Here is a 27217-nt window from a genome sequence, read left to right on the forward strand (position 1 = left end):
ACCTTGTTTTTCAGCTGCTGGGAAAGCTTAGAGCCAGGTCTCTCCATCCTGGCTGTTACTTCCCATGTGATGCTGAGTGGGTGTGAAGAGCCTTTCTAGCATTCACCATTTTTGTCAACTCTTGTTTGTTGAATGGGCAATTTCTTTAATAGTGGTTCAAAATACTTTGTGATTTTGTGCCTGATGGCATGATATAGCTCTAATAGTGATCCCAGTGGGAACAGATAGGAAAAATCTACGAATTCCCACTAAGTTGTAGTCACATCTGACAGGTTTCTGAAAGCCAGCCGTTGCTCTTGCTGATCTAGAGAAGATATGAATGCCTTCAGCTGGTGGCTTGTAGGAGACTCACTTAGGGGCTCTTAAGTGTCTGGTGCATCAAAGAAGGGCAGCCACAGCTGTGGGAAATTGTGGGCTCTTTTAAGATACCTGTAGGAAACTCAGTACAGGTCAAGGCAACCGGATAGGTGAAATGGTAATGTCTTATTTTTTTAGGTTTTGAAATACTACTTTTCTGTGCTGTCCACAGAGCTCCATTTACTAATCTTCAAAAATGGATTATGCTGCATAGAAAATGGTCAGTGTACAACAGTTAAAAATAACTAAGTGATGCCATCTGCTGTCTTAAAATCTTATTTAATGTTACATTTGATGACTGAATTGTTATCCTAAGAAGAAATGGAAACAATCTACACTGATACTATGATGTCAGAGCTATGACATGCTATCTGATCGGTATCAAAGTTATGCAATATACATATTGATTGACATTCTATAGTCTACTGTATTTAATCACAGAAAGAAATGTGATGCTAGTGTTGATCCAAAATAACAGTGATCAGTGAATCTACTTTGCAAATAAATGGAGGGTTTTTTTTCAGGCTGCTTTGTTTTTTGTACTTCTGAGAGGAGGATGTAGAATAGAGGGCAGGTTGGAAGAACATGGCACATCATCCCTTTAAAGTGCATGTTTATTAAAATTAATTTGCTTTGTAGTGACTTTTCATGTTACCTCTATATTTAGTACAGCTTGTTACCCACAATGACTTTACTTTTAGATCCTTGTGGACAGAGTTAGTTTATCTAACATGGACTTCTTTAAAGTTGAGAACCACATTTGTGTAAGATGTATTACTCAGAGAATTCACCCATCATCTCAAAAAGGTAGAACAGATCATAACATCCAACAGCTGAACGTATATACACAAAGCTAAATTTGAGGTGAAGTTGACTATGGACTACAATGCTCAGCCTTGAAATGGTAGCTCATTCAGAGAATTTTGAGTGGTTATTTGTTTCATGTACCTGTATGGATTGCTAGGTTGGTTGGGGTTTTGACCGTGAGGGTTCAGGATGCATTTTCTTCGAATGCGGTGCTGCCAGGTTGCAGTTCACAGGTTGCCACTTAATGAAACAGTAAAACATCCTAGACTGATCTGAAGGTCCTGCAGTCAGCAGTGCTTGGCAGGTATAAATGGGCGTGGAACCAGAGAGACAGGATTTAACCCTTTAGCTCTTTATTATTTGTTTCTTTTTGTAATGGTCTGTAGAGTACTGAGATTATCTCAGTTCCCTGTACTTATTTTCACTTCAGTGAAAATAATGTGAATTCTGTGAAGTAGACTGGATTCCAGTATTGCAGCGACTTGTAACTTCTTTTCCTGATATCCCTTATTTAGTGTAGCATGGATAAGGATATGTTTGGGCATAAATGTATGCAGACCCACAGTCTGATAATGAAATGCATAATTTCTTGTGGTGGCTGGTTTTTGGGGACTTTTTTCCCCCAAGTATCAGTGCTGCAGTGATGCGTATTTCTTCCTGTATGTTAGAAAGATACGTAATGTGTGCTTTCTTACTTTTAGATGTAGTGTAATTTTCGTGGCAAAACTAATCCAATATGTATATCCATTTTCAGATGTAGTACACTAGAAGTCTCCCATTCAAACTCTATAAAAATAACAGAAGTGCTTCAGTTGCTTCCTCCCTCAGTATTTGAGACCATATCTACACGATTCACAAATGACCAACAGTGAATTAATTCCACAGCTAACAGTCCCTAGAAAAGCCTGATTTTCCAGCTGCCTGTTAAATCAAAAGGTCTGCAAATGAGTGTAGCACAGACCACACTTTGACAGAGAGGAAGCTATGCATGTATTTACAATCCTTCTTGTAGTTTGCCATGCCTCTTTGTTCTGAATTTCTGTAAAATTCATTCCTCTACAGCTGGACTGTCCAATCTGGAGCATCCAGTAATTGTGAGATGGATTGAAAAATACAGAGCTAGATTTAAAAAATATGAGCTTACTGGTTCTTTTGATTTTTGTTTTCTGAACATCCACATATTTCTAAAGTTCTCTGCACAACTCTGCAGGCTCAAACTCTGCTTTAAGAGGCAAAATAAAATGCAAAATTGAGATTTCTGTGTAATCACGGGTTGGGCTTAAAACCACAGAAGATTCACTGCAGTTCACCAGGTTCACTGCGAAATGGGAAAGTGTCCATCAGCCAAAAGGTGTGACAGTATAGAATTGTGATGCATTTACTTACTTGCAAATCTGCTGCTGTTAATGTAGCCCCAAGTAGGCATGAACGGCAAACTGTGTGTTAGGCCTTAACTGGGATAGTCTTCAAACAAGTGGTGGTGGTGGCGGAGGACCTAATCAGGATAATATAATCCGTGAGTTCCTATTCTATTTCCAGGGCAAATGCTACACCCGTTAACTAGAGCATCAGTAACAATATGAGGAAATGTTATGCCCTTGGCTGTAAAGAACCTTACCTGAAGGCAACAGATTTGAATCTTGTTGAAAAAAGCAGGAAGAGACTCCGTTCCTCATGAAAACTCAAGGAGCTCTTGAGGTGATATTTTAAAGAAGTTGCAAAAGCATACTCGTGTCTTAATTAACACATCCTTCTCAGGGAGCGATGACTGGCTGTTAGCAAAGTTTTTCTGGAAATGTCTGGGCTTTTTGGATGACCTGTGTCTTCTACCACTCCAGGCTGGCTATATGTAAAACTGAACTGCTTTGTATCTACAGGGTAATGCAACATCAGGGCGGCCACAGTGTTCGTGATTCTGTAAGGTGATGTGGACAGTGGAATATGGATTAAAGGTATCGATGATAGGAAGGAATGACCAAGAGGTAGGGAAGATGGTGGAATGAAAGAATAAAAGGAAAACCAGGCTGTCAAAATTGGCTTCTTTTTATTCTGCCCACCAAGACTTCTTACACTACACTCATCTTCATGATAACAAAGTGCGTCATAAATTCAGGATGTAAAGGCGACTGATATCTTTCTCTTATTCCCTGGTGCAGTTTTTACTTTTATGACTTGTTCTTTTCCAGCTGAGTGCTATTTCCAGGGAAGCCTATTCATGCATTTTAGAAGTGAGCGGTGCTTCAGGAACTCTCAGATCTGACTGAAAAAATAGAAAATCATAAGTACTGACATGAAGACCTAGAAATGCAAGGAACCGTGCACATGATGAGTGTTCATAGTAATTCTTGCTATTCCTGTTACAGGAACAGAAGCACTTCAATACCTCATCTGCTTTTTGGTTTTGATGCTGAATTGCCAGAGGCATCTGATTCTGAGTGTATCCTCCAAATTATCAGAAGCTTCTCTTAGGCTTTGAAGTGCCATTCTGAGCACTGTATTGTGGGTGGGGGTTGCTTCGTCTGGCTGCAAACCTCAGGTCTATCTGACAGATGTCATCACAGCTGACTTGCTGCAGTCTCACACCTGGCAGGAAGAGGATTGAGTTGAACGTGGTTGCAAATCATTATTTTTTATCTTTGAGCAGTAATACTCACTACGGAATGTTGATCTCTGAAACAGAATAGATCATCTGTTACAGACCTATGTACTAGGTGTCAAAATGCAATTTCTCTGGTAAATACCAACAAAAGTGCAGCAGTAGTATTGAGGATGCTTAGATTATGTGCTTGGCTGAATAAATACCTGGTCAAGATCATTGGAAAGATTGCTGGGTCAAAACATGTTTTTTATCTTTTTTGTTTTCTTTGCCAGTGTGACACCAGGATGTTTAATTTTACACACAGTGTTTCTCTGCAGCCTAAGGTTTGGATGATGAATATCAGCTTTTCAAGGATGTCTGATGCTTCTGGGATAGGTTGCAAGTCTGGTATAAGATTTTATTGACTTGGAAAGATTTTCTTTAGTCCCTTCAGCATTACCCTGTTTTATTACCTCAGGTTATTTCTATAAACCTGCTTGGTGCAAATTCTGCTGCATTGAGTTTCCTTATATAACGTAACAATTTAAATAGATATAGTGGTATGATAGCTTAGATCAAAGTTAGGATTCAATCTATACTTGAGATAATTTGCATTTTAAAAATGAAGTTCCATGCATAGTTTGTTGTCAGTTTAGAAAATAATAGAGTTATTTCTACTCCCTAGGCCAAGCAGATTGAGGTATTAGGCCAATAAGCCATGTTTGCTTATTGTTTTGAAGTGTAAATACTGCATTTGGATAACTTTTTGTGCTTGTTAGAGCAAAACTCAGGCAGCTGTAGTCTTTAAGTAAAGTTAGGTGTTCTTCTGAGAAAGGGGAATACTTTTTCCAGTTCAATAATTTTCTGTTTTTTCCTTTCCTTTTGCTTCCTGCTTGAATTTCATCACACAGAGTAAGACACTAGCTTCTTTGAACTAAGCAAAGGCACTCTCATTTCCTTATGCTCTTAAAATGGGTATAGTAGAAAGAGGAAGACTCACTGAGCATACTGTTCTGCTTTCCTTCTCAGCAGCGTCGCAAACATTCTGAACAGTTCAGCAGTGTATGTAATGCATGGTTGCTTCAAAGGCGGTGGGGGGGTGGAGATCACCTTTGGCTGCAGCACTTCATTCATCTGGTTTGTATGTGCAGTGCTGTATAGGAACCATTAACTGTAACTCTTTGGAGAGTGTGAATTACAAGAAAGTGGGTATTTATAGTTTCAGAAAATGTCCCTCGGTGCATGTGCATTGTAAGGTATTTCTTAATGTGTTTATGTAGTTGCTGTCATTTGTTAAATTGCCAAACATTTAATTGTAGTTGGTATCATCAGATCTGAACTCCATCCAGCACTTATTTCCCACTTGTAATGCTTTTGAGTTCAGCGACTTGCATGCGTGCTGCAGGAAATTGAGGCCAGAGATTGACAGTGGCTGTGGTGGTGTGCCTTGGGAAGAAGTTAGAGCTAATGTATACCATCAGCTTAGGGGAGGGAAAAAAAAATAGTCACAAACCAAACCAAAAACCTACCCTGTTTAAAAAACTCTCTTTGTTTTTAATTGCACTAGTATTTTCAGGCATAATCTCTTTTTGTTTTCTGTTCACCATTTAGCTACTTGGCAAATACACAACATGCTGGATGACCGGGAGAGGAGTTAAACAGCATGTTGGCTGTGACAGAAGCATCCAGTAGATCTAGGTTACTGCAGTTCAGACTTTAGCAGCTTGGTAACTTTAGCAGTTTTGACTTGCAGATCTGTCTTCATATCTACAGTATCATAACTTAAAACTTTGGGAAGAGAAGACAAAAAGCAATTCATCTTTTGTTTCTCTACAGTAACAACATTCTAATGGCATATTTATAGCTGTTAGTAAGAGCAGAGCGGAGTTAGTTTTTAAAAACTTGAAGAAGTTTGGTCATGTTAAGCATGTAGTAATTTATAATTCAGTATTATAAATTCAAATTGGTCTAGCTATGATCTGATCTGATGGCTGCAACCTTTATTATGTGACACAATGTGTGTATGTGGCATTAGCACTCTGCTTAGAGAACTGACGTCTTTTACATCCCCTATCGTTGCGTGATAAATCTTCCTGCAGTGGCCCTTGCTGTCCTGATGCTCTCTATTTTCAGTCACTTCAGGTTTGTGAAGGCTCACTGGCACAGTGGAGTTTTACAGATTCCTGCTGACCCAGGGTCTTGAAGGAAATGTAGAGTCCTCAAATGTGGGAACAGAACCTGCAAGAATCTCTAAACTTGGCCGCAGGGATAAAATGACCACATCCATTAAAACATGAGATAATATATCTCCCACGCACTGAAAAAAACCAAAACATCAAAAATGCAAAACCAGGCTAAATGAAAGCATTATCTAGTATGTCTCAAAACAGTGCTGTATGTGTTTATATTTTTTATATTATTTAACTTAAATTGATGTTCTCTAACTCTGCATCTCCACCAAAGGAATGTTGTCCTGGGTGCGCGGAACATGCACATCAACTTGAAAGAATAAACAATTCTTCGTTGCCATTTTTTCTGAAAAGTGAAGACAGAATGTGATTTCCCTTACTGCCTTTAACTCTTTCCCCAGGTTGAGCATGTGTCGTAAGTAAGCAAACAAGCAAAAAGAATTTTTTATTGGAACAAACAAGGGAAAGGATGAGCTAAAGCCCTGAAGACATCTGAGCTTCTGAAACTTCTTGCCACTTTGCGTCACAAATACTAATGTTCAGGATTTTGCACTGTATGAAGACCACCTGGAAACCTGACAGTGGTACTTCTCAGTTAAGCCTTGGGGTGAGGTGGCCTTCTTTGGGAGCTGCACGGGTACGATCTCCTTGCTGAAATCCCGAACATTGAGGGTGGATGAAAAATATAGTCAAAATGACACCCAAAATGACACAGTTCCTACTTTTCCAGTTTCCCTTGCACCTGGCAAGGGCACAGAAGCTATTTTTGAACTGTCTAGACTGTTCTTCTAAAAAGAATCTCTTCTTTTTCCTCTTCTGGTTATTGGTCATCAGGAAGAAGGAGTTAACATGTCTTATTTGTGAATTTGCCTGTGTGCTGAGCCCACGTAAATGTTTTATGGACCATTTTTCTAGAACTGTTCTAAGAACACATCTCTTCAAGAGCTATGCATTTATAAAACTATCTTGCATGTAGTTTAATGTCTAGAAGGCCGACCACCAAAGTAAATTTTCATGTGGCGTTTTGCTTATACATGTCACAAAGATAAAATGTGAATGGGCAGCAGAGTAATTTAAAGTTTAAATTTCTGATAATTGGTTATTGGAATTATTATTATTGATTATTGCAGTGTTTGATCATTTCTCTTATAGGCATAGCTTGTTTGCTCTGCTGTCTTCCTGACCCTTTAGGTGAGACCTTTCATGTTAGAGATGGATGGTGGGATAGGTAGAAAACTCAGCAGGCATCAGTGTGTCTGCCCAGTAGCTCTGAAACATGGCTGGAAGGATGCTGCTGTGCTTCTCACCATTTCCCTCTTGGCTGTTCTTTCCTGTTACCGCTGAAAATCTTGTCACTGCTTCTCTTTCTTCTGAAGATGCTTTTCCCTACTGTTGACATGTGATCCTTTTTTTTTTTTTTTTCCTTTTTTTTTTTCCCCCCTCCTTTCTTTCTTTTCTCTCCCCAGAGAAGTGTTTCGGAGCATTCTAGATTTGTTATGAGAGTATTTGTATGTTCATACCTTCAGCCTTATGAAAGGTTGCTTATGAAATACCATAGCTTCTTTAGACAATCTGGTACAGTAAGAGACAACTCTTCTCACCAATGTCACCCTATTGTAGGGTGTATGTAGGGTTGCCTTGTCAAAGCTAACTGGGGTTGGAAGTTGTGGATTCCTGCGTTCTGGGTACTCATAAACTTCTTGGAGTTGATTTTTGTGCTAGCGTGGAAAATCTGACTAAAATGACAGTAACCATCCGGTTCTGAATAGAATGGGGAAGCAATGGTACACGATGTGGGCTGGGGAAAAAATAAGTAAAACGTTCCTTGTCCCCCTAAGCTTTGCCTGTCATGTTGGCTGGTAAAGATGCTTTCCCATCTGATCAGCTGTGTCCAGCTGCTGCTGCTTTTCTTGTTCCTGCTCTGGTGGTGTGTTTACAGACAGAGCAGACTCTGCTCCCTGTCTCTGCTGGTATCTCTGTCTGACAGAACTGGTCATATTTAGATGGGAAATTCAGCTCAAGTATAACGCTAAGCTGGCGTGACTCTGAACTCACCTGCTTCATGGCTGCTGAGCTTACTGTGTTGTACAAAGAAACTCATGGCAGGTCTCCATCGAGATGTGAAAAATGCTCTAAAATTTTATTCCTTGTAACAGAGTGTTATTATTACTACTGCTAGTTAAGCATTTGGACAACCTACTTGTAATGACCTGATCCATAACAGTAATTCAAATGTTAACTTTAATAGCAGTTGAAACATGAAAGAGCAGTGGATGCTAACAGCAGCTAAGAATCCAAAGGGGAACAGGGAATGACTGGGCAAAAAATATTTAAAAATATTTATATATATATATATGTAGAGATAGTTTCACAAAACCTAATATGTTATATGTTAACTGTGAGTTAATTCAATGTCAGTTTGGGCTGACTTGTTAATGGGCAAGCAACTGAAATAGCAGTTTTGCTTAAGGTTTTAAAATACTGTTATTTCTGGAAATAGGCTTGTTGCTTATTTCTCACAAGCAGCTATCTGTCTGATTTTTATCTTGGGGGTGGCAAAACAGAGGAATATACATGCATCTGAGTGCTAAGTTTCTATTGAATTTTATTTACAATATATTCCTTCTGAGGCTGTCTTTAAGGAAAGGCAGAACTTCTGTAGCATATCTAGTTCCACAGTGAATTTAAGACAGCTGGAATCATGCTTAGTAAGGGCATTTGATGAAGTCATTTACCCTCTCAAATATGGAAGATTTCTTCCCAGGACAAAGCTCGGAATATGTTACATTTTTTTGAGTGCATATATGAATGAGTCCACATCTTGACATCACAGCTTGATATTAATTATATGTTAGTATAGTGATGGTGCTGCTTCACCTTCCTTTCTCCTTTCATGTTGAAAAAATGCTAATCATACTTGACTATCTCAAGAATGCTTGTCAGTTGTTCATTTCTAATTGCCCACACTGCTTAACTGGAGGATATTTTCTGCACTGGTCAGATTCTGCATTCAGATAACCAGGTAGCAGTGTTAATTACTGAGTAACATTCTGATAGCCAAGTTCTCTAAAAGATAGTGAGGGGTTTTCCCCTCCCCCTTTTTTTAAGCTGTATTTTCCTTTTTGTGAAATGTATTTTGAGTCAAACTTGGTTCAGAGATGTCTTTAAGACCATTCCTCCTCCTCTTCCAAGACTACTGTCCACTCTCTGCCCTTTCTTCTCATAACTGTCAAGCTATTAACCACCAGACTGAGACTCTGTAACTCGGTTGTGCCTGATCTTTTGTCTTTTCCAAGCCTTGTCATAGAGTTTTCTGTTGCATGACCAGTGGTTCCATCACAGTAGCAAAGGCATTTCTCCATGAGTAGATATCTAGCAATTTAGTGGGGGAACCCGCATCTTGGTTCTGGAGCGGGAGCATGCCTAGCTGTAGGATGAGATGGATGCTGAGACAGCCCTTACTTTATGACCCAGTGGTCAAGGCGCTCCCGTGCACTTACCTGAGTAGATGTGTGGTGCAGACTTGATGGGGAGGGAGCTGGCACTTCCATGAAAGAGATGTCCTTCCAGCTGTCTGCCTGGGTAGGGACTGTGAAGCCTTCAGGAGACAGACCTGCAGGAAAATAAAAAAGGGCAAGTAATCCAGGCAAGTGTTTGGGCAGGCTGCATCCAAGCTGTTGTAGCGTGAGCTTCCCTGCTCTTATGTGCAGATCTGTACGTAGATGTCATGGTACAACGGAAGCGATAGTTAGCCTTCTGTCTTTTCATAGTACAAAATTAAATTTGACTGGGGAAATTCTTTGTTGATTAAGACTGTTATTTTGGGAACTGATATTATAGTTACATCCTAACCATAGCTCAGAGCTGGATTCCTTCCTCTAAAGAGGAAGAATTGACTTATTTCACCATTACTGTTCTTTAGTTCTTCAATAAATGTTTAAGATGTTGCAGTCTCATAGTGGTTTCCTCCATCATAATGTTGACTTTGTTATTAAAATGTGATTATACTGCACTTTGAAATACAGGTTTTTATTTCATATTTTTTGATTTTAATTCTGGAAGTTCCTGACAAATGCTTCTATATTTTAATGGTGGTTGATATCCGCAAGAGGGTGTCTGTCAGACCTCATATGCATGCTACTGTACTTGCAACTCCAAAAATTCTTTCTTTGGATTGAAATTATGTTCTTTACTATATTTTTTTTTAAGCAGGTAGGGGGAGTTCTTTTGTTTGTTTCTTCTACAAGCTACCTTTGAAGGAGATGGCATAGAAGCCATTTGTGCAATTGCAGTGCATCACCTTTAAGGAACAGGTAGCACCTGATATAAATGGAGAGAATGAAAACCTGAAAAAAGAAACAAAGGGAAAATAAATCCTTCTTTCTCAAGAAATTGACTTTCCTTGCTTTTTTGTTACCACCACAGGTGGTTCTATGAGAAAATCTCTTAGTTTAAACTTTCTTACATTTCCTTGCCCTATCGTAAAGCTGTTTTCTCCTATTTAGTTCTGTAAAACTTTGTTTAGAAATGTAAAAAAAAAAAAAAAAAAAAAAAAAAAGCCTAAAAGTTTATAGTGCTATACTGTATGACTCATCATGCTTTTTTTGGGAGGAGGAACTTGTTGTATCCTGGTCTGTATTCAGAAGTAGCCAAGCTACTAGGTTCAGGCATTTGAGGGGCGCCTTTCCCTCCCCCCCCCCCCATCAACCCATGTGCACTCAAGCTTCCTGTCTCAGGAAATGGGTATGAACTTCTTTCTCTCTCTCTTAGTCCCTGGTTTTTTTTTCATCCGAAAGCAGCTGAGTTTCTAGTAATCAGCTCCAGCAGTGGGATATGTGGGGTAAGAGGTCTTTTTTTCATTTGTAGCTAAAGCAGAACTCAGAAGGAAATGTTATCAAATATTTGCCTGTTTTATAAGAAAAGGTTCACTTCATTATTTACAGGTGGACTGAGTTAATGTCTCGCAAATTAAAAATCTGAAGTTATAAAAACCTTTAAAGTATTTAAAAATCTAGTTCTGTAGGCAAATTAGTTCCTCTTCCACATTTTACAATTGCTGTTTTTAAAGTGTCACCTTTTTTATATGTGGGTAAAACTTGGCTTGAACATGTGTCCCTTCACAATACCTGTTAGTAAAATACTCTAGTATTTGATGAAGCAAAGCTACTTTTTGAATGTTATCATTATTCTAAAACAAAAGAATTCAGATTAAATAGGTATGGTACTGAAATTGAGATAAGTTTACAACAGAAAATACTGTTGGACCAGCAAAAATGGGTGATACAGCTCAGTGTAACATGAAACATAAAGCTGTAGACTATAGAGGAAGTATTTAAGGGAATATTAAGAAGCCTTTTGCTCAATGTCTGGTCCTCACAGCTGGCTATCATGTTTAAAATGCTACATTTGAAGAGGTTTGTGTAATCTGTACAATTTTGTATAAGGGTAATAATAATAAAAAAGTTAGAATGGCTGTAACACTAGCTGTGTGTCACTTTTTTTAATGTGCTGGCATCCCCAATGCATTCATCACTGTCTAGGCATGAGCTAGAGGTATAAACTGCTGCAAGAGTTGTCACTCAGGGCAGGTTAAGTAACATCCAAATGCTCGTACCATATACAATATCTCACTTCTGAGATGGAGCCTTAATAATCAGCAGGAGGTGTTGATCACTGATGAGCAAAGACCTTTGCCATTTTGTATGGCAGTGGCAAGGAGAACGTGTCTTCCTGTAGTCCTTGGTTTTAGGCAAATTATGATGAACTGTCTCTGTCTACGTAGCATGCATAATTTGCAGTTTGTGGCCATGTGTCTTGTGAGTGTGCAGCACACGTAAGCTTCTCCCAGAGCTGAAAATTGGATGTGTGTGCAAGTAGTCAGTGAGCAGCACTCTGAAAGTAATTTCTCCCAAACGCGTATGATATGAGTCACAGACAAATGGCTATGGAAGGGGAGTACGAAGGCAGAAGGGATTCAGGAGATAATAACCCATATAACATTCCGGTACAGAAGGTGCATGTTTGCACATTCTGCTGGAGCAGTTTAGTATCTGCCTACAGCTGTATGACCTGTGCTTTATGGCTGTTGTAGACAAACCACCACAGTGCTTAGTGTGACTCCTTCCATTTCTCCTTTAATGTAGATCACTGAGGTGACTTGAATTGACTGAAGAGTGAAGCACAGATGTTAAATAATGGCTGGCTCAACTGATTTGCCAGCTGTAAAGTGACAACAAATTTTCCAGGGTCAGTGATTTCTCAGTCCAGTCTGTCCACACCTGTGACAGTGTGCCTCTGTGTGGCTTCCTAACAGCGTGGATATTTTTCATGTTTAGGATGAAGATCCTTGGTGAGATTCCTGACTGATCTTAGCTGGTGAATTAATGTGATGGAATTGCTTGCTTTGCTTCATAGTTAAGTACACCGTAGTTAATGAGGCCTTACTCTGTTGTACCTTTTTTAGATGTAAATCTTACTGTTCTGGTTTAGAAACCTTAGTGCAAGTTACAGCAGCCCCTGTTTATGGCTCTGGAGTTCTTTGTTTCAGCCTTAAGTCATTCAAAACGTCTCAAGGTGGCCTTGAGCTGCTGTGTGTTTCTTCATTCTGTGCAGAAGGTCTACAGATGGGGTAGTAAAAAGCAAATGGTATCTTGCACTTCCTTCGGGAGCGTGCATTAGCATGGTAGCCTGAGGCCTTGTGCAGGTGTGTGGGATACCGCAGGGATAAGGGATGTGGTGAAAGAGAGGCAATATCAGTAGAAGTGTGAAAGGAGGAACAAGCACAGGAGAACAAAGTTGCTTAGAGCATCTGCTCAGACACAAGATGCAAAAGAGAGAGACCAGAAGAAGAACTAGGGTATGGGAACAGTCTAACCATCTCATAAATGCAGGGGGAAAAAAAAAAAAATCAGTCTGCTGGTTTGGGATTTTTTGTTAGGAAGATCAGCTGCCACTACTTAATTGCAGTTACTGCTTTTGGTGGGCAGAGCTGGGAGCGAGTCCCTCAGCCCTCCTCAGTTGGTTGCAGGGAGAGATTGCTGTTAAGCTGGGGAACAGATTGGTTCAGTGTTGCAGTTCAAGCTGATGGTTGTGTTTCACTGCTCCCAGGAGTCAAGTGACCTTGTTTATGCTATGTAGCTGGGCCAGTATGCAGCTGTTTCCACTGTAAACGCTCATGGAAGGCGAGTTTCAGGGTATGCTTGTGCATATTACTTTGCAATTAATTCTGTATGGACACACACGCTAACCCGTCCTCCCATAGTTGCCAAAGTGCTTTCTGCTGCTGTAGGCAGCACTTTCAGTTCGTTTTTGCCTTGTCAGAGAAACAAGTGGGTTAGTAGAAAGGAATGAAGGTGATGCTTGTGGCATGAAGAAATGAACTGCAGGGCGAAGTGGCTCAGACCTTTCAAGAAAAAACAAGAATAATTTTCTATGGTACCATTAATCCCCTAGTTTGCAAGACACTTCACAGGAAAAGTATGATAAAACTGCTGTGATAGGAAAAGGCAAGCTTATCCAAGTCTGAACTTCTTTTGGAAGAGTAGAATTTCTATATATTCCTGAATACGATCTGTGCAATACTACGATGTTCTCCTTTCTAAACAGCAGTTAGAAATAATCATCCCATTAGGTATGAGAACAGATTTTTTTGCATTAATAAATTCTGAAACCAAAAACCATTTAGGCATGAAAGTATTTTAGAAACAGAATGGTGCTGCTGGGGATTGAGAGTGGTAAGAAGGTGCGTAGGACCTCTCATTTACTGTACAAACATCCTGCCCTGGGTAGTGTCCTTGAACATGTAAGGGCTTCCCAGGGATCTGTCCCTATCATTGCTATCGGCATGCTGCACAAAGGGGAGGAATATGTTTTTGCTTTCTCATGAGATCTTCTTCAGTCATGTATGATTTGTCTTGTTTCTGACAGACCTTTCTCAAGGGCCCTCTTTATGCTAATGTTTCCTCTTCTTTTGCTTGTAGCCTATTCAGATCTGTCCAGTGGAGGAGAATTTCAGCCACTTGAGAGAAGGCTTGTTCTCCTTGGTGGCAGAGCAGGGATCTCCTAGGAATGGCTGAGAGCAGTGGTTGTGGAGAGGGGTTGTCTCTTTAGGTGTTGGGTAGGAGACCTGTCTTTGCCTTTGCCTTTCCTGACCTAGAGACGTTGCAACGTGTGTTATGTGATGTTGTCCCCATTGCATGTGCCTTTCCCATGAGGAAAGGAATGAGGGAGGGAATGACATTTGACAGATGTGTAGGCATTTTTCTTAAAGTTGGAAGATGTGGTGATGAAATAAGCTGCATGGAGTAATGTTCTCTATAACGCAGAGAAAGACGTAAAAAGAAGGGGGGGGGAGGAGGTAGAGCTGGGGGGTGGAAAATAAGATTTTAAGGATTTCAGGTAATTATCTTTATGGAAGCATACCTTGGAGCAAAAGCCCTGCAAAGGATTTGTCAGCTCCTTAGAGAGCCTCTTTCTTTTTAAACAATGCGAAAGTGCCAGAAGCCTGCCCTTTGGATGGGGGAGGACTGTGTTGTATGTGAGTGTTTTGGAGAAGTTCTGTATCTTGGAGGAAGAGGAACTGGAGTGTGGTTTGACAGTTGCTACAGCAACTAACGTTTTTTTAATGGAAGGCAAGGATAAGTGATGGTATAAAGTCTTGTGTAACTGACGTACCTTCCCCCGCTTCCTGCCAATTTTCCAGTATATTAAAACAATAAGTAATTTATGAGTTCAGCTGAGAAATGGCTCTTCGTTTGCCCAGCTCAGCCACATTTGTGAGACTACGTGATCTTTAGGGAGACAGCAGAGAAGAAATTATTTACATACCAGAAAGGAAGGATTCAAGTATCTCTGAAAATTATACTTTTCAAGGGACAAACGCATTCCTTGTTCTGCCTGAAGAAATTTTGTTAGATGTGGATGTCAGTGGGCCAAGGCTTCTTCATCTCTTTCTTTTCATCCTCTCCCTTCCTCTCCACTGTGATTATTTTTTGCAAAGTTTTAAAAACTCTCTTTGGTTACCATGGAGTTATTTTTTAATGTGGGAATGATGATGTATTGTAGAACAAATGGAGATGATGCAGACTTGTGGCAGGAGGTGAGTTCTGCTGGCCCTCCCTGCAGCAGTGTTGCAGAACCAGCCCTGGCATAGATGTGCTCTAATAACTGCTGTCCAGGGAGAGAATTTAACCCTTATAATTCTCTCCCAGGTGGCTGCTAGCTTCTGGGAGGAATGATACCAGAGCAGAAACCACCTATCACATCCCAGAGCATACAGACAGTCACTTTAAGATATAAAAAAGTGACTTAATCTGCGCTTTCATTCACAAATTTAAGGTTACATATTTAAATTTAATGGTGGTTTCAGTTTTACTAGTGAAATTTGGGGGCATTTTCCAGCTGAATTTCAAGGAAAAAGAATGTGGCTAATGCTTGGTTTTTTGAAATCTTGCTGAAAGTCTTAGGCTGCAAAGGGTCAGTTTTGTAGCACTTTGCCTCCCCCTTGGGTTCTCTATGTAAGACCAAAATTAATTAATTCTGAGTTAAGAGTTACTGATTTAATTAAAGACTAGGTATTAAACCATTAAGTGTCTTTATAAAATGAATCATAAATTGAGAACGATTATGAAATCTTAAATATAAGGTTTCACAATTTTTACACCACTCTTAAAAGCCTTGTTTTCATGAACCAGATATGTTTACCTAGTTCTTTAGAAGTAAGATTTATGTTGCAGATGTCCTTGCTAGCATTTTGAGCATTAACAAGTCATAACCAGAGCCCCTAGGTTTGTAGATTTGAATCCCGTGTTTTGTTTTGCAGTTAAAAAAGAAAAAAAAAAAAGTTACCTTTGGTACAATTCATGACAATTTTACACTGTGCGCTTACTAAAAATTATGACTGAACTAAGAACCAGTTTTCAAGTGAATGACACTGAGGTATTTAACTGGAATAAGTTCACTGCTCTTGAGTTGCTGAGAAGCAGTGCATGAAGCATGCACATTTTTTTGCACGGATGAGAAAGTAATAAACATTTGCTACCAATTTTATGCATTTTTAAACTTGGTAGAGGACTAGTTACTACCTTCTTGCCATTTTGTGGATTCATTTGAGATGAGAGAGATAATAAGTATTTGAAGTAAAGGAAAGACTGACAGACAAATTTCTTTTCAGATATTTGTGTGTAGTGACCAGTATTTATTCAAAGAGAATTCTGCAGCTTTTGAAATCTGTGGCAGAAGTGTCTTCCTCCCCGTAGCATCCTTTTTGTTCTTTTCTTCCTACAGCTCTCTCTTTCCTCTTTCATCCTTCCCCAGACATTGAGATGGCTCATTGTTTTTCTTTCTCTAACTCATTCACTTGCCCCAGTGACACAACCCCATCTCCAAATCTCTTTTACTCTCACTTGTTCAGGCTCCTTCAGGGGTCACCCTGCTGCAAAATTCTCCTTTACATCTTGCCATCTTTCCCATAGTAATGCAAACCTGCTTCTTAAGATGAGAGAGATGAAAGCATGTTGCACTCCTGATTCTCTGTGCTATTCCAACTGCTGCCCATCTCCTTTCTTGTTTTCATGTCATTCATTGACTCAGCTACTTGGAGTTATTTTTCAATTCTCTCTGGACTTCTTCCAGGCTGGCTCTCATCCCTTCTCCTGCATCTGACTGCCCTCTTCCAGCATCCCATGACTACCAAATAGCACTGTGTTCATAGAGGGATGCCAACGGAACTTCTTGTACTTTATCAATGTGCATTGTTTTTGCTCTTTAAGTCATGCAAAATGGAAATCTTTCAGCACCACTGAATTGTTAGTGTGTAGGTGAAGATACTTGATTTCCTAGGAAACTGATAAGGGCACCTGTGACATGAAGAGGTATATGTAGTAGAAAATGCTAACATTTTTGTGCTTATGTTGTTTTGAAATAGGCAGAAATTTGTTGAGATAATGTGATGGTCAGGGAGTGATTACAAACACAGTGAACCTCCCATTCCTTTGAAGGTAATGTTATCTCCTTTCAGCTGTATTTAACTATGTTTCAGATAAGCCTCCCACTTAATGCTGTGGATTATGCTCTAGCATGGGTGAACGTGCAGGTATTTATTTGATTTTTTTTTTCCCCAAACTGGCTATGCTGTTGCTTTTTGATAGAATTCTTTGGCTTCTGATTCTTGGGCTGGAGTGTGCTGACACTGATGGAAGCTGTAGGCATGCAGCACACATTTGTAAATGGTTGCAAGAACTACACTTTTAGATTTATAGAGCGATTGGAATATTTTAGTGTCTCATTTAGTCAGCCACTTCAGACTTTTATTTAGATAAATTGAAGTTTCTCACCTGAAGAAATGTTGGTATAATTTGAAAGCAAAAGGAAGTTACTTGTAGTTCGTCAGACTAATTGGTCTTTTTACTGGCACCAGTGAAAAATGTAGGAAGGTTGAGACAAAAATATATGAGGATATTCAGAGAGATCTCACCAAGTTTAATTTAGTAACCCAAGCTAGTGCTACTTAAAAACCTCTTGGGCATGGATATTACACATGCATTTTTGTCCTATGAAACATAAAGGAAAAGCACTATTCTTTCTTTATTTTTACTTTTCTCCACACACCCCCATACCCCCCTGATGAAAAATGACATGAATTTATTCACAGTTGTCTTGAAAGTGAATTCTTGCTGAATGGCTGGAAATAGCTACTATGAAGTATTTTCAAAGTAGCATTAAACCAAAGACTTTTCTGCCTTCATAGTGGCAGTATTACAGACCAAAGGAGTTGAACAGAAGCCCTGTAATGCAATTGATTTTAGTATTTATTGTTAAAAAGCAGCACTCCTGTTGTCATCTTCAGCATTTTTAAAGACAGAAAACTGTCATTTGGAAAATGGAACAGAATGGGTCCGTGTTTTCCAGCAAATGGTTCTCTGTGGTTCTTCAATGAAAACAGGTGCTCAGCTGTTAAAGATAGGAAGCTTCATATGCAAAATTGCCCGTTAACATTACATGTAGCAGGCAAAATTCTGTGTCTTTCAAAGGGAAGCTGACCTGGCTCAGATTCACCTCTTTGTGATAGGATGGCTTTTTTCTCCAACGTTTTGAAGCATATATTAGCACTTGTCTTTCTGTAAGATAAGTGCATGAAGTCACCTGAGGCACCACTGCATTTTGTAAGGTAGAAGGGAAATTGATTCAGTTTATACTGATTTTACTCAGATATCAAGTTTGCGTGATTCCTCTGGAGAGGTGTATAAAACTGTAGGTGTGACGGGGTTTCTGTGCTGTAGTTTAGTGCTAATGCATCTGTAAGTGCACAGATTTAAACTGCAGACTATAAAGGTCGTTAGATTTAAAACAGAACAACCAAAAAAAGCAAAAGCAGTGAGAGTATGTGCAGGCTGTTGGACCCGGCTCCACAGCAGTGAGTGTAACAGCATCAACTGGGAGAGATGTCTCCTGGCTGGCTCCGTGCAGGCTACCCTGCCCAAGGCTGAGCCTAACATCAAAGGGAGATGCTAAACCCGCAGCAGGCAGAAGAGGGAGGGAGCTGAGCAAGCAGTCAGGGAGGTGATGCTCAAGGTGTCAGTGCAAGTGCTGACAAGCTGGGAAGGCTCCGAGACATGCAGAGGGGCAGACCATGCCCATGGCTTCTCCTAGGCGGATGCTGGTGAGTGTGGCCCCTTCCTAACTGGCTCCTTTACCGAAGGAGCAAGGCTTTGTGCAGGGGGCTCCATATCTCGTGGCTAGCAGAGAGGTTACACTGTGAGTCTGCAGTGAGGATGATGTGCCTTCCCTGGGGACTGTCTTGAGCCATCCCTTGATTGCGTCCCATGAAGAAACAGCCCCTTGGCAACATCGGGGTTCTGCCGAGGCCACCCTCTTGTGTGGGAGCTCCTGACAGAGACACCTGGCAAGTGCCTGGTACGTGGGAATGCAGTGTGGGATGCAGGAGCACATCACTGTATCGCTGGAGCCTCTGGAGGAAGCTCTTACGTAGCATGTGAAACCTGGCGAGTCAGTGAGTAAGCTGTAGCCTTACGTAAGAGCATAGTTAAAGAGTTAGCTGCAGATAAGGGGTGACTGAGATATGTTGACTTTTTTTAATCAAACAATTGATGCTTTGCTAAAAGGAGTTGGTTTTGAATTTGTTGAATCAGCTGTGGTCATGGCCTGAGAGTGAAACTTTTGACAGCTCCAGCCCTATTTGGACCAGTTGCAGTAGGTCTTGTTATCCAGGACTCAGTCCGGTATATGGAGAGTTATGGAGTGTTATCTCTGTTGCCTAACGTCTGCATATGATAACTTCTGGTGATGTGAGGCTGCCAAAAAAAGATGGAAAGAAGTTCTGGTAGCTTTCTAAGAAAGGCACTCAGCTCTTTAAAGGAAGAAGCTCTCTTTGATATATGATATCCCTGAGTGTTAAATGCGAGTCCAACCTTGCAGCACAAAGGGCTGCAATATTTCTTAGCCCAAAGACATTTGGAGAGTTTTCAGTGAGGCCTGGCCTTTGTTTCTAAGTATTTATATGATCTACGTTGCCAGGAATATTGATAGTTACATGCAGTTTTACAAAGAGGTGCATTTAGTATTTAATGTAAGAGCAGCACTTATGTAGGGGCTGTTACTTCTTTATGGCAGTATTTTATTTACATTCACGGGTCTGATGAGTCTTTCATCCTGTTCTGCCTTCCAGCCGTGGCCCGTGTGTCGTGGTGAAGCAGTGGGTTTCTCACTGCCACCTTGCCTGTGCTGCGGTGGTGAGATGTCTGGACTGTGTGCATGTGAAGTCTCAGAGAAAGAATTTCCATAGCTCTCACTGCTGTCTGTGCATGCTGCCTAGGTGGTTACATATCTATCCGTCTATTTATGAATATATAACATTGCTGTTAGGAGAAGCTGGTGTTCACACTTAATCACTGGGAATTCTGTTAGCAAAACCAGATAGACCAAAATAAGGACAGGAGCATCAGCAACTCTACTTTTAAAGCTCATTGATAAACAAACCCAGTTTCTGCCACCTTAATTTGAAAGTGCAATCTTCCTAAACACAAGTTACAGAAAAAGAGCAGCCATTTTTTAATGCATTCCTAGATGTGCTTGCCATGGAGCATCTGTATTAGCAAAACCAAATCGTGACGCATTATTAAAAATACATTTTTTTTTTTCCAAAATAATTATTGTTGCTTTATCACACTGTTGTGAAGTCACGTGATTGATTTGGTTGGAAACTTCTTCAGAGGTGAAAATCAAGCCAAGCTGTAACAGAGTGTAGCAGCTTTCAGCTTTTGAGGGCGTTGCTTTCTCTGCAGAAACAAGGGAGGCCATGGAGAAAAGCGTTTGCTACTTGCAATGAGATTCCTCTTCTCAGAGGTGTGGGTCAAAGGTAATTTGAGGCTGCTCCCTTTCTGAAGTGGGACGGTTGCATTGTTGAGCGTGTAGGTTCCCTTAGCAAGCGGTTGTCCTGGGCTGGAGGAAGGAAAGCTAGGAGATACGATGACCAAAGATTTACCCTGTCTTGCCAGCATGTACAACGTGGAGCACCCCCACCTGGAAATGAAAGCGATCTGGGGGATATTGTTGGACCAAGATGCCTGGGTCTGTGTAGTTGCCATTGTTGGTTTGTTGTTTTTCCTGAAGAGTAACAGGCTATCTTTCATGGTGATGGCCATCCCACCTAACTTCTTTAGCTTATCTTTAGACTGAATTAAGCTGCACCATTTTTTGATGGTTAAACTCTGCTTATGGGTATGTTGTATAGGAGATCAATGTAGAATAGAAGCTGGAGCTTTTTTCTGGTAGTTAAGTACGCAGGAGCTTTCACCAAGGTTTTACAGCTGGATAATAATCCCATGCAGTTACCTTGCTATTACAAAACCGCTGCTTGGCAGTGGAGTGGCCTGTCTGTTCAAACTGGACCTCAGAAATGGGTAGAATAACTTGTGGCTGGAAACAGAAGATGGCTGTGGCAGGTTAGAGAAAGCTAAATGGAAAAGTTTTCACTTAATGGGATTATGAAGAAAATCTTGATTTGCTATGCATGTTGTCAATCTAGAGACTTATTAACATGGTCTTAAACCATCTTGGTTTAAGGCTTTGGTCACTTGTGGATCATGCACCTCAGGCTGTAGATGTGCTCAGAGGGATATAACAGGACATGTTTACTCGTAGAGATACAGTGCTGCAGTGCCTGTATCTGTTATCTTTCAGGATCTGTCAGTCAGATTATCAGGTTTGCAAAATGATAACATATCTGGCGTGTTGGCTGAGGTGGTGGCATGGGTGATGGATTCCCTTGGCTGTGACAGCCTGAACACGCAGGATGGTGGATGGCTTGGGAGGGGAACACTTGGGTGCACTCCTGCCAGTCTCTCTGCTCTCCCTCTGGGTGCTTGCAAGATGCTGTAGTGCAAAATAAATTTTAAGCACCGCCATTGCAGTGTTGCCTCAGAGCTGATTTCTGTCCCAAGGTTTAGTTTTCCAATTTAGTGTGCTATTCCTTGAAATGTCAGCCACCTCCGGCGTTATCCTGCCTCAGCTGTAAAGTTTTTTTTACTTTCTCTGTCTTTGCTCGGCTTGGGAGGCAGGGAGGTTTTGGGACCATTCCAGGCTTTTCTGAAGTGGCTTTTTCCAATGTCAGGCAGGGTCTGGCACAGAGTCAGCTGCTGCTTCCTGGTTCTCACCCTTCTTTGCAGGCAGACGGATGACCTGCCTTAAGGGAGCAACCTTTCTTGGAAGGTGAAATCAGACGCATAAATTAAATGTTGACCATAAACATACCTACGAACATATGAATCCCATGTTAGCACTCTGGTGCAGCTTTCATTGATCAGTTAATTAGTATTTGCGCAGTGCTTTGAGGATGACAGCGTTATGTACATTTCTGTTATCATTATAGATTAGCATTTACATCAAGCCAGAAGCATTACTGAGATAACTTATCCATATTCTGGTGAGAGGTGTGTGTGTGTGTTAGGAAAGCTCAGTGAAGAACAGAATGCATCTGTTACAGTTCAGAAGAGGAAAAATTTGATAACTGAGTGGGAGTCGTATTAGACATCTTTCCTTGTGCTGAGGAAGAATGAAGATATTAATTTACCTGTCTACCTAGAACCCTTTGTGGGTTGTAATGTCAACTAACTTTCTTCCTTCTCTATTTCTTTTCTGGAAGACTACTCTCTCATTTTATTTTGCAAGTGCTTTAGTGCCATCAGTTTTACCTTGCCCGATTATCAGTGGAAGAGGATAAAGGAAGACACCCTCTAAGTGGCTTACCAGTCTCTGCAAAACATGATCAAGGGAGGCTTGATCCACACCCCTCAGCATTCACCAGGGCTGGGGGAATTCCACCTAGAGGGGTGAGTTTTCTGTTCCTTCCTCATTTTTGTTTTTTGTTTCTGATCTTTTCTGACCACTCCATCTAGTCTTTACTATTACAACTGTTTTTCCCTGGTGCCATGCTTAGCTTTCTTTGGGTTTATGCTTTGAATTTACATAGCTAGATGTGAGAGAAAATGTGATCTGATAATAATAGCAGGCATGCTTTTCGATCACGGTATTGCATATCCATTAACTTAGGAGAAACTCACTTGGGCCTAAAATAACACTTGTTGCACGGACATAAAATTAAAAGACCAAGTCATATGAAATAGGAGCCTGTATCTAGAAATCTTCATGGCCCTGACCTTACCAATGGTTCTCTTCATAGAGATCCTGCACTTACGTGGACCATCGCTGACTTCTGGGCTGCCCGTGTAGTTGGAGAGAGTTTGGGAGGTGATCTTGTACAATGGGAGTAACCAGGAGGATGGCTGACCTTGCTCTCTGTCCCTGCTGCAGATGAGTTTTTAGTACCTTAGAAGGCTTCAAAATCATTCCTCTCTCTTCATGAGTCAAGAACTTCATCAGTTTACAGGGTCTATGTGGACTTTAACCTCTAGGTTTTTAAGATCCATGGAAAATTTCCACTCTTTAACATACGATAACATGCAGACTCACTCAAGTTAATGGCACGATACTTCTCTTGGGAGATCATTTTCTGATTGCTCTTATTGCAGGTAACATTATCTATGGACAAATAGTATATGATGGGTTCCCTTTGCTCCTGCTCAGCAAAGAGATGAAACCTCCCAGAGCAGCTGCATTCCACAAACAGCTTTGAGTTGCTGGGAATCCCTGTGGAGCTCAAAAAATTCTTAACTTGGTTGTTTTTCAGAGAATGTTTTTCAGTCATTTTACATGACTTTGATGGTAGAATAAAAGTGATGGAAAAAAATACCTGAACAGCTTCATGCTGTTTTTCATCATGTTATTGAAACATACCAATTTGGTTGATTTTAGCTGTCAGGAAGAGAAATTTCCCATGGATGCTTTAGACTGGAGAATACTTGTACTTTGCTGGAATTTTTAGGCAACAATAATAAATAGTCCTTGCATGTGAACTTACATCAAGAGAAACAGAGATATTAATCCCTTAGGGGAAATCATAACTGTTTTGCTTTCTAGATGAATGTCAATTAATTTCATATGGTCTCACACAGATTTTTTCATCTTCTTTTTGTAATCTCTCATTCTCTTTTATTCTTTGCTGTACATCAGTGTCCCTTTGCTTTCCCCAAAGTTTCATCTACCTTTTTCTCTTGTCTCTAGTGGGTTATTCAGTACTTCTCACTATTTCAGCCTGCATTGATTCTGTATTTTAGGAGACTCCTCCATCTTCTCTCAGGTTGCTGGTGTGATGCCCCCTGCAATCTGCTGGAGGCTTCCCCTGATTCTGTTCTTGTCGTTCTCTCCCCTCTGTGTTTTCTTCCCTAGCCTGTACCTTTCAGTCTCTTTACAGGATTTTCTTCCAGTTAATGGTCTCTTGCCAATTGGCTGTGACTACAGAACTAAACAAGAGCTTTTCAGACATTGCGTATCTCTGTCTTGATTTCCAGCAGTGTCCTATGCCAAATATGTTGTGTCTTTACAGAGATTACCTTTTCCTGCAGCATTAAGTTAGTAGCTGTAGGAAGAAGGAGCTCAGCAAGATGCAGGTAACTTTCTTAACTTCTTAAAGTTGTCTGTTCCATGCAAATATGTTATGCTTGTATGCTCTCATCCTCTGTGAAAAGCTGTATAGCAAAGGTGAAGGTGAGGGAATAGGACTTAAATCCAGGTGTGTAATGTTCTTTCTGAGAAATGAATGCAAAGCTAGTGGGTATGTTGCTTGATAGTAAGTTGAGCTTATCTTGTTTTTCCTTAGTTACATGTTAGGAAGCAAGGGAATAATTCTCTGTCAAGTGGGAGCTAGCAAACTGGGAAATGCTACTTTCAAAAGTTAAACATGGTGGATACATGGGGGAGGACTTCTGAAACACTGGCATTAGAAAAGTGGCTGCAGTTCTATAGAAATGGACTATACGCGAAGGAATAAGATTGCTCTTATCATTCTCTTAAGTTGTCCACTTCATGCCTTTTGTCAGGGTAATCATAAAAATGGACCTTTCTGAAATAATGGATGGCAGCTATAAATCATTGCAAGGTGGTAAACACACCTGCTTCTAACTGATAGCTGGTTTGCTCTTACAAAATCCCTATCTTAGGGGACAGTTTTCAGAAATGTGGATTCAGAGAAAGGCATTTCTTGTATTGGCACATAACCATTTGCAAACATGCTTTCCAGTTGGCTGTGGCTCTGAGTTGTCACTTGTGGCCTTGAAAATCTTCTTCTAATGAGCCAACGGGCAAGAAGCTTTAGAGATCCCTCAAAAAGTTGATATGCAAGATTTTGGTTGCCCTTTGGGTCTGGTGGCCTACATGCAGAGGGATGTTGCCTCAGTCTTTTTTCTAGTCTCATTCAAATGAACTGGTTTTATATCTTCCTTTTTCTGATGCCAGTTTCGGATTCTCGTTTCTCTAGAAGTCTCACTTTGGTTCTCAGAAGCAAATGAGGGCAATTAGCCTGATCTTAATTTGCAAATTACCTTTAAGAACAAATTAAGCTGAATGTTTTCCACTTAAATTCAGTGTTCTTGCTTCTACTTGTGCTTAAAGGTTAGTAACTTCTTAATCAGTACTCAGTTAGTCTATCCAATACTGCTTATTCATCCCACCCTTTTTTTTCTCTCAATACTTTTCCCCTTCCTTTTTTAATAGTCTTCTTCCATGTTTACCCTCTTTTATTTTTCACTGCTTTGCACCATTTCCTGCACTTCGTGGAACTGAACTCCAGCTTCGTGCAGTTGGCTTTCCCCAGCTGCTGCCCCGTGGGGCAGCCCCATGTGCTCCATCCCAGCAGATTGAGGGCTGCACCATGCTGCTCCAGGGCTGCTCTGCTTCACAAGAGACCAAGCATCCTGCCAGCAGCGCTGCTGCTCCTGCAGGACTTGAGATGGTAACTCAGCACAGCATTGTGCCAGGCCATGCAGGCGGGTGAATTCAATTTGAGATAGCTTGACTACCTCCCAGCGGCTTTGGGCAATGCACAGAGGAAGCCTGAGTAATCCATTGTGGAAAGGAGATTTTGCTTCCCTCATCACTGCTGCATTTTAACTCATATGAACTGGGTCTCTTGTGTTTTGCATATAGACGTTCATTGTTGTAATCAATTCTTTGAGATCCAGGATCAATTCAAGGGAGGTGAGTAGAGGTTTAGACTCTTCTGTTTCTCTCATATTTCGTGGTGGGGCAGTCCCACGTGGCGGAGTTACAGATGAATTGAAGTACATGATCCTCAGTGCTGCAATAGCTCCTTTCCAGTTCTGCCTGTTTCTTCTCTGTGGGACTTTGAGATGAGCTGTGTGTAGCTTCCTAGGGCTGGAGTGGACACTAAGGAGTTATCTAGCAATGGGGCTCTGCAAAATGTCCTGTGTGGTAGATAAAAACCTTGTCTTTTTACATAACAACACTTGTCATACATTTACTTTGAAATTTTCAATACTGTTTACTTTTTTACAGTGCAAACATCCGTACAGAAGGACATTGTCAATATGCAGAAGAAAGATTTCAGTGTATGGGCAGCATAATGTAAAGGTTACATTTTGCTTTAATTAGAAAAGCAAATAAATGCTTGGTTTGGAGTCAACTAGAACTTCCCCCCTGCCTTCTCTTTCTAGGTGGTTATTGTTATTCTTAAATTTCTTTGGGTTTTTTAACAGAAAAAAGGGTTGGTTTTTTTTTTTTTTTGCCATGCATTCTAAGAATTTAGAATATTTTGGTTGAAAAGATAAGTGGTTTTGATAGTAGAATTCTGGCTTCTGTTGGCTTCAGGAGATACTGCCTTAACCATTAAGCTAATAAGACATAATCTTTAGCAGATCTAACATCATGCATGAAAGAGATGAGAACAGGAAAAATTATGCCTTAGGGGTTTTGTTAGTGATCTTGAAGAGAAGAGGGCCAGACCCTGATGCCTAGACCTGAAGCCAAGACCTAAAGCCAGGTGGTATAGATGGCTCATATTGATGCTGCTGACAGCAATGCCTCAGTAGCAAGTTTTTCACGGAGACAGTAGTTCAGGTGAACTCTCCTCACTTCTAGGCTGGCTTTGTTGCTGTTGAATGAAGCAAACCCACAGTGCAGAGACCTTTAAGGGACTGGAAGTAGAGCCTCTGCACACCTCTGTCTCAGGGGTCGTCTGCGTAGTGTGGTGGAGGCACAGGTGCTTGGTGGGCACAGCCTGGCCGGCAGCAGAGCTGGGAGCCGTGCACCCAGGGTGTCCCTAGCCCAGGGTGTCCCTAGCCCAGGGTGTCCCTAGCCCAAGCTGTGCCTGCGCTGGCTGCTGGGACCCATTCCAGGGACATCTCAGTGGCCAATGCTGGCTGCTGGGGGCTGTATCACCGCGTTGCCATGGTCAGCTCCGTCGCCTTTCTCCGAGCGAGCTCCAGCACCGCTTTCGCTGTTGGAGTGGGCTGACAGGCAGTGTGGTGCTGGCTCCCCGAGTCTGTCCGGGGAGGGGATTTTTTTACTGAAATCATTGAAGTCTCTTTCTTTGTTTTCCCAACTCTTTGGGAAAGCGAATTCTGACAAGTGTGGTGTAAATCCTCCCCCACCATGCCAGCTCAGTGACAGTCCTCGCTGCACTGGCAGCAAATACCTTTCTCCTGCCTTTCCCTTAGGTATGTCTGTTGGGCGTGCTAGTATAGCCTGCAATCTGGCACTGTGCCTTTCATAGAAGTAACTTTAATGGTATAAGCCTGTCAAATTCAACTTAAGATTATTATAGCTAATAGCTCCCTGTGCGAGTTGTGCCTTTTTACAGGAATGTAAATGGTTTAGACTCTTTTGTGATATGGAGTGAGTGAAGCCAATGATTTTA

The 27217-nt window shown here is 40.9% G+C and overlaps 1 protein-coding gene and 1 long non-coding RNA gene across 7 annotated transcripts in view; one reads left to right on the forward strand and one right to left on the reverse strand.

The window, feature by feature from the left end:
• The window catches only part of ARHGAP6 (Rho GTPase activating protein 6), a 336756-nt gene that overhangs the window by 214189 nt on the left and 95350 nt on the right, over window positions 1-27217 (forward strand). Inside the window, exon 1 of one of the 6 annotated variants that reach the window (XM_014276183.3) lies at window positions 10673-10771. The exons of 4 other annotated variants lie outside the window; for them this stretch is intronic. The gene's annotated coding sequence lies outside the window, so the exon portion shown is untranslated. Of the gene's footprint in view, window positions 1-10672; window positions 10772-22126; window positions 22278-27217 lie in introns of those variants that run through there. One more of the 6 variants, XM_055702113.1, reaches the window with a different exon arrangement.
• Window positions 1908-10525, reverse strand: LOC129735362 (uncharacterized). The gene is made up of 3 exons (XR_008730911.1): window positions 9432-10525; window positions 3548-3747; window positions 1908-3424 (listed from the first exon to the last, which is right to left on the reverse strand). It is a non-coding gene; the product is annotated as an uncharacterized LOC129735362 (long non-coding RNA).

The sequence above is a fragment of the Falco cherrug genome, chromosome 2 (genome assembly GCF_023634085.1).
Source record: "Falco cherrug isolate bFalChe1 chromosome 2, bFalChe1.pri, whole genome shotgun sequence".
Classification (NCBI taxonomy): Eukaryota; Metazoa; Chordata; class Aves; order Falconiformes; family Falconidae; genus Falco; species Falco cherrug.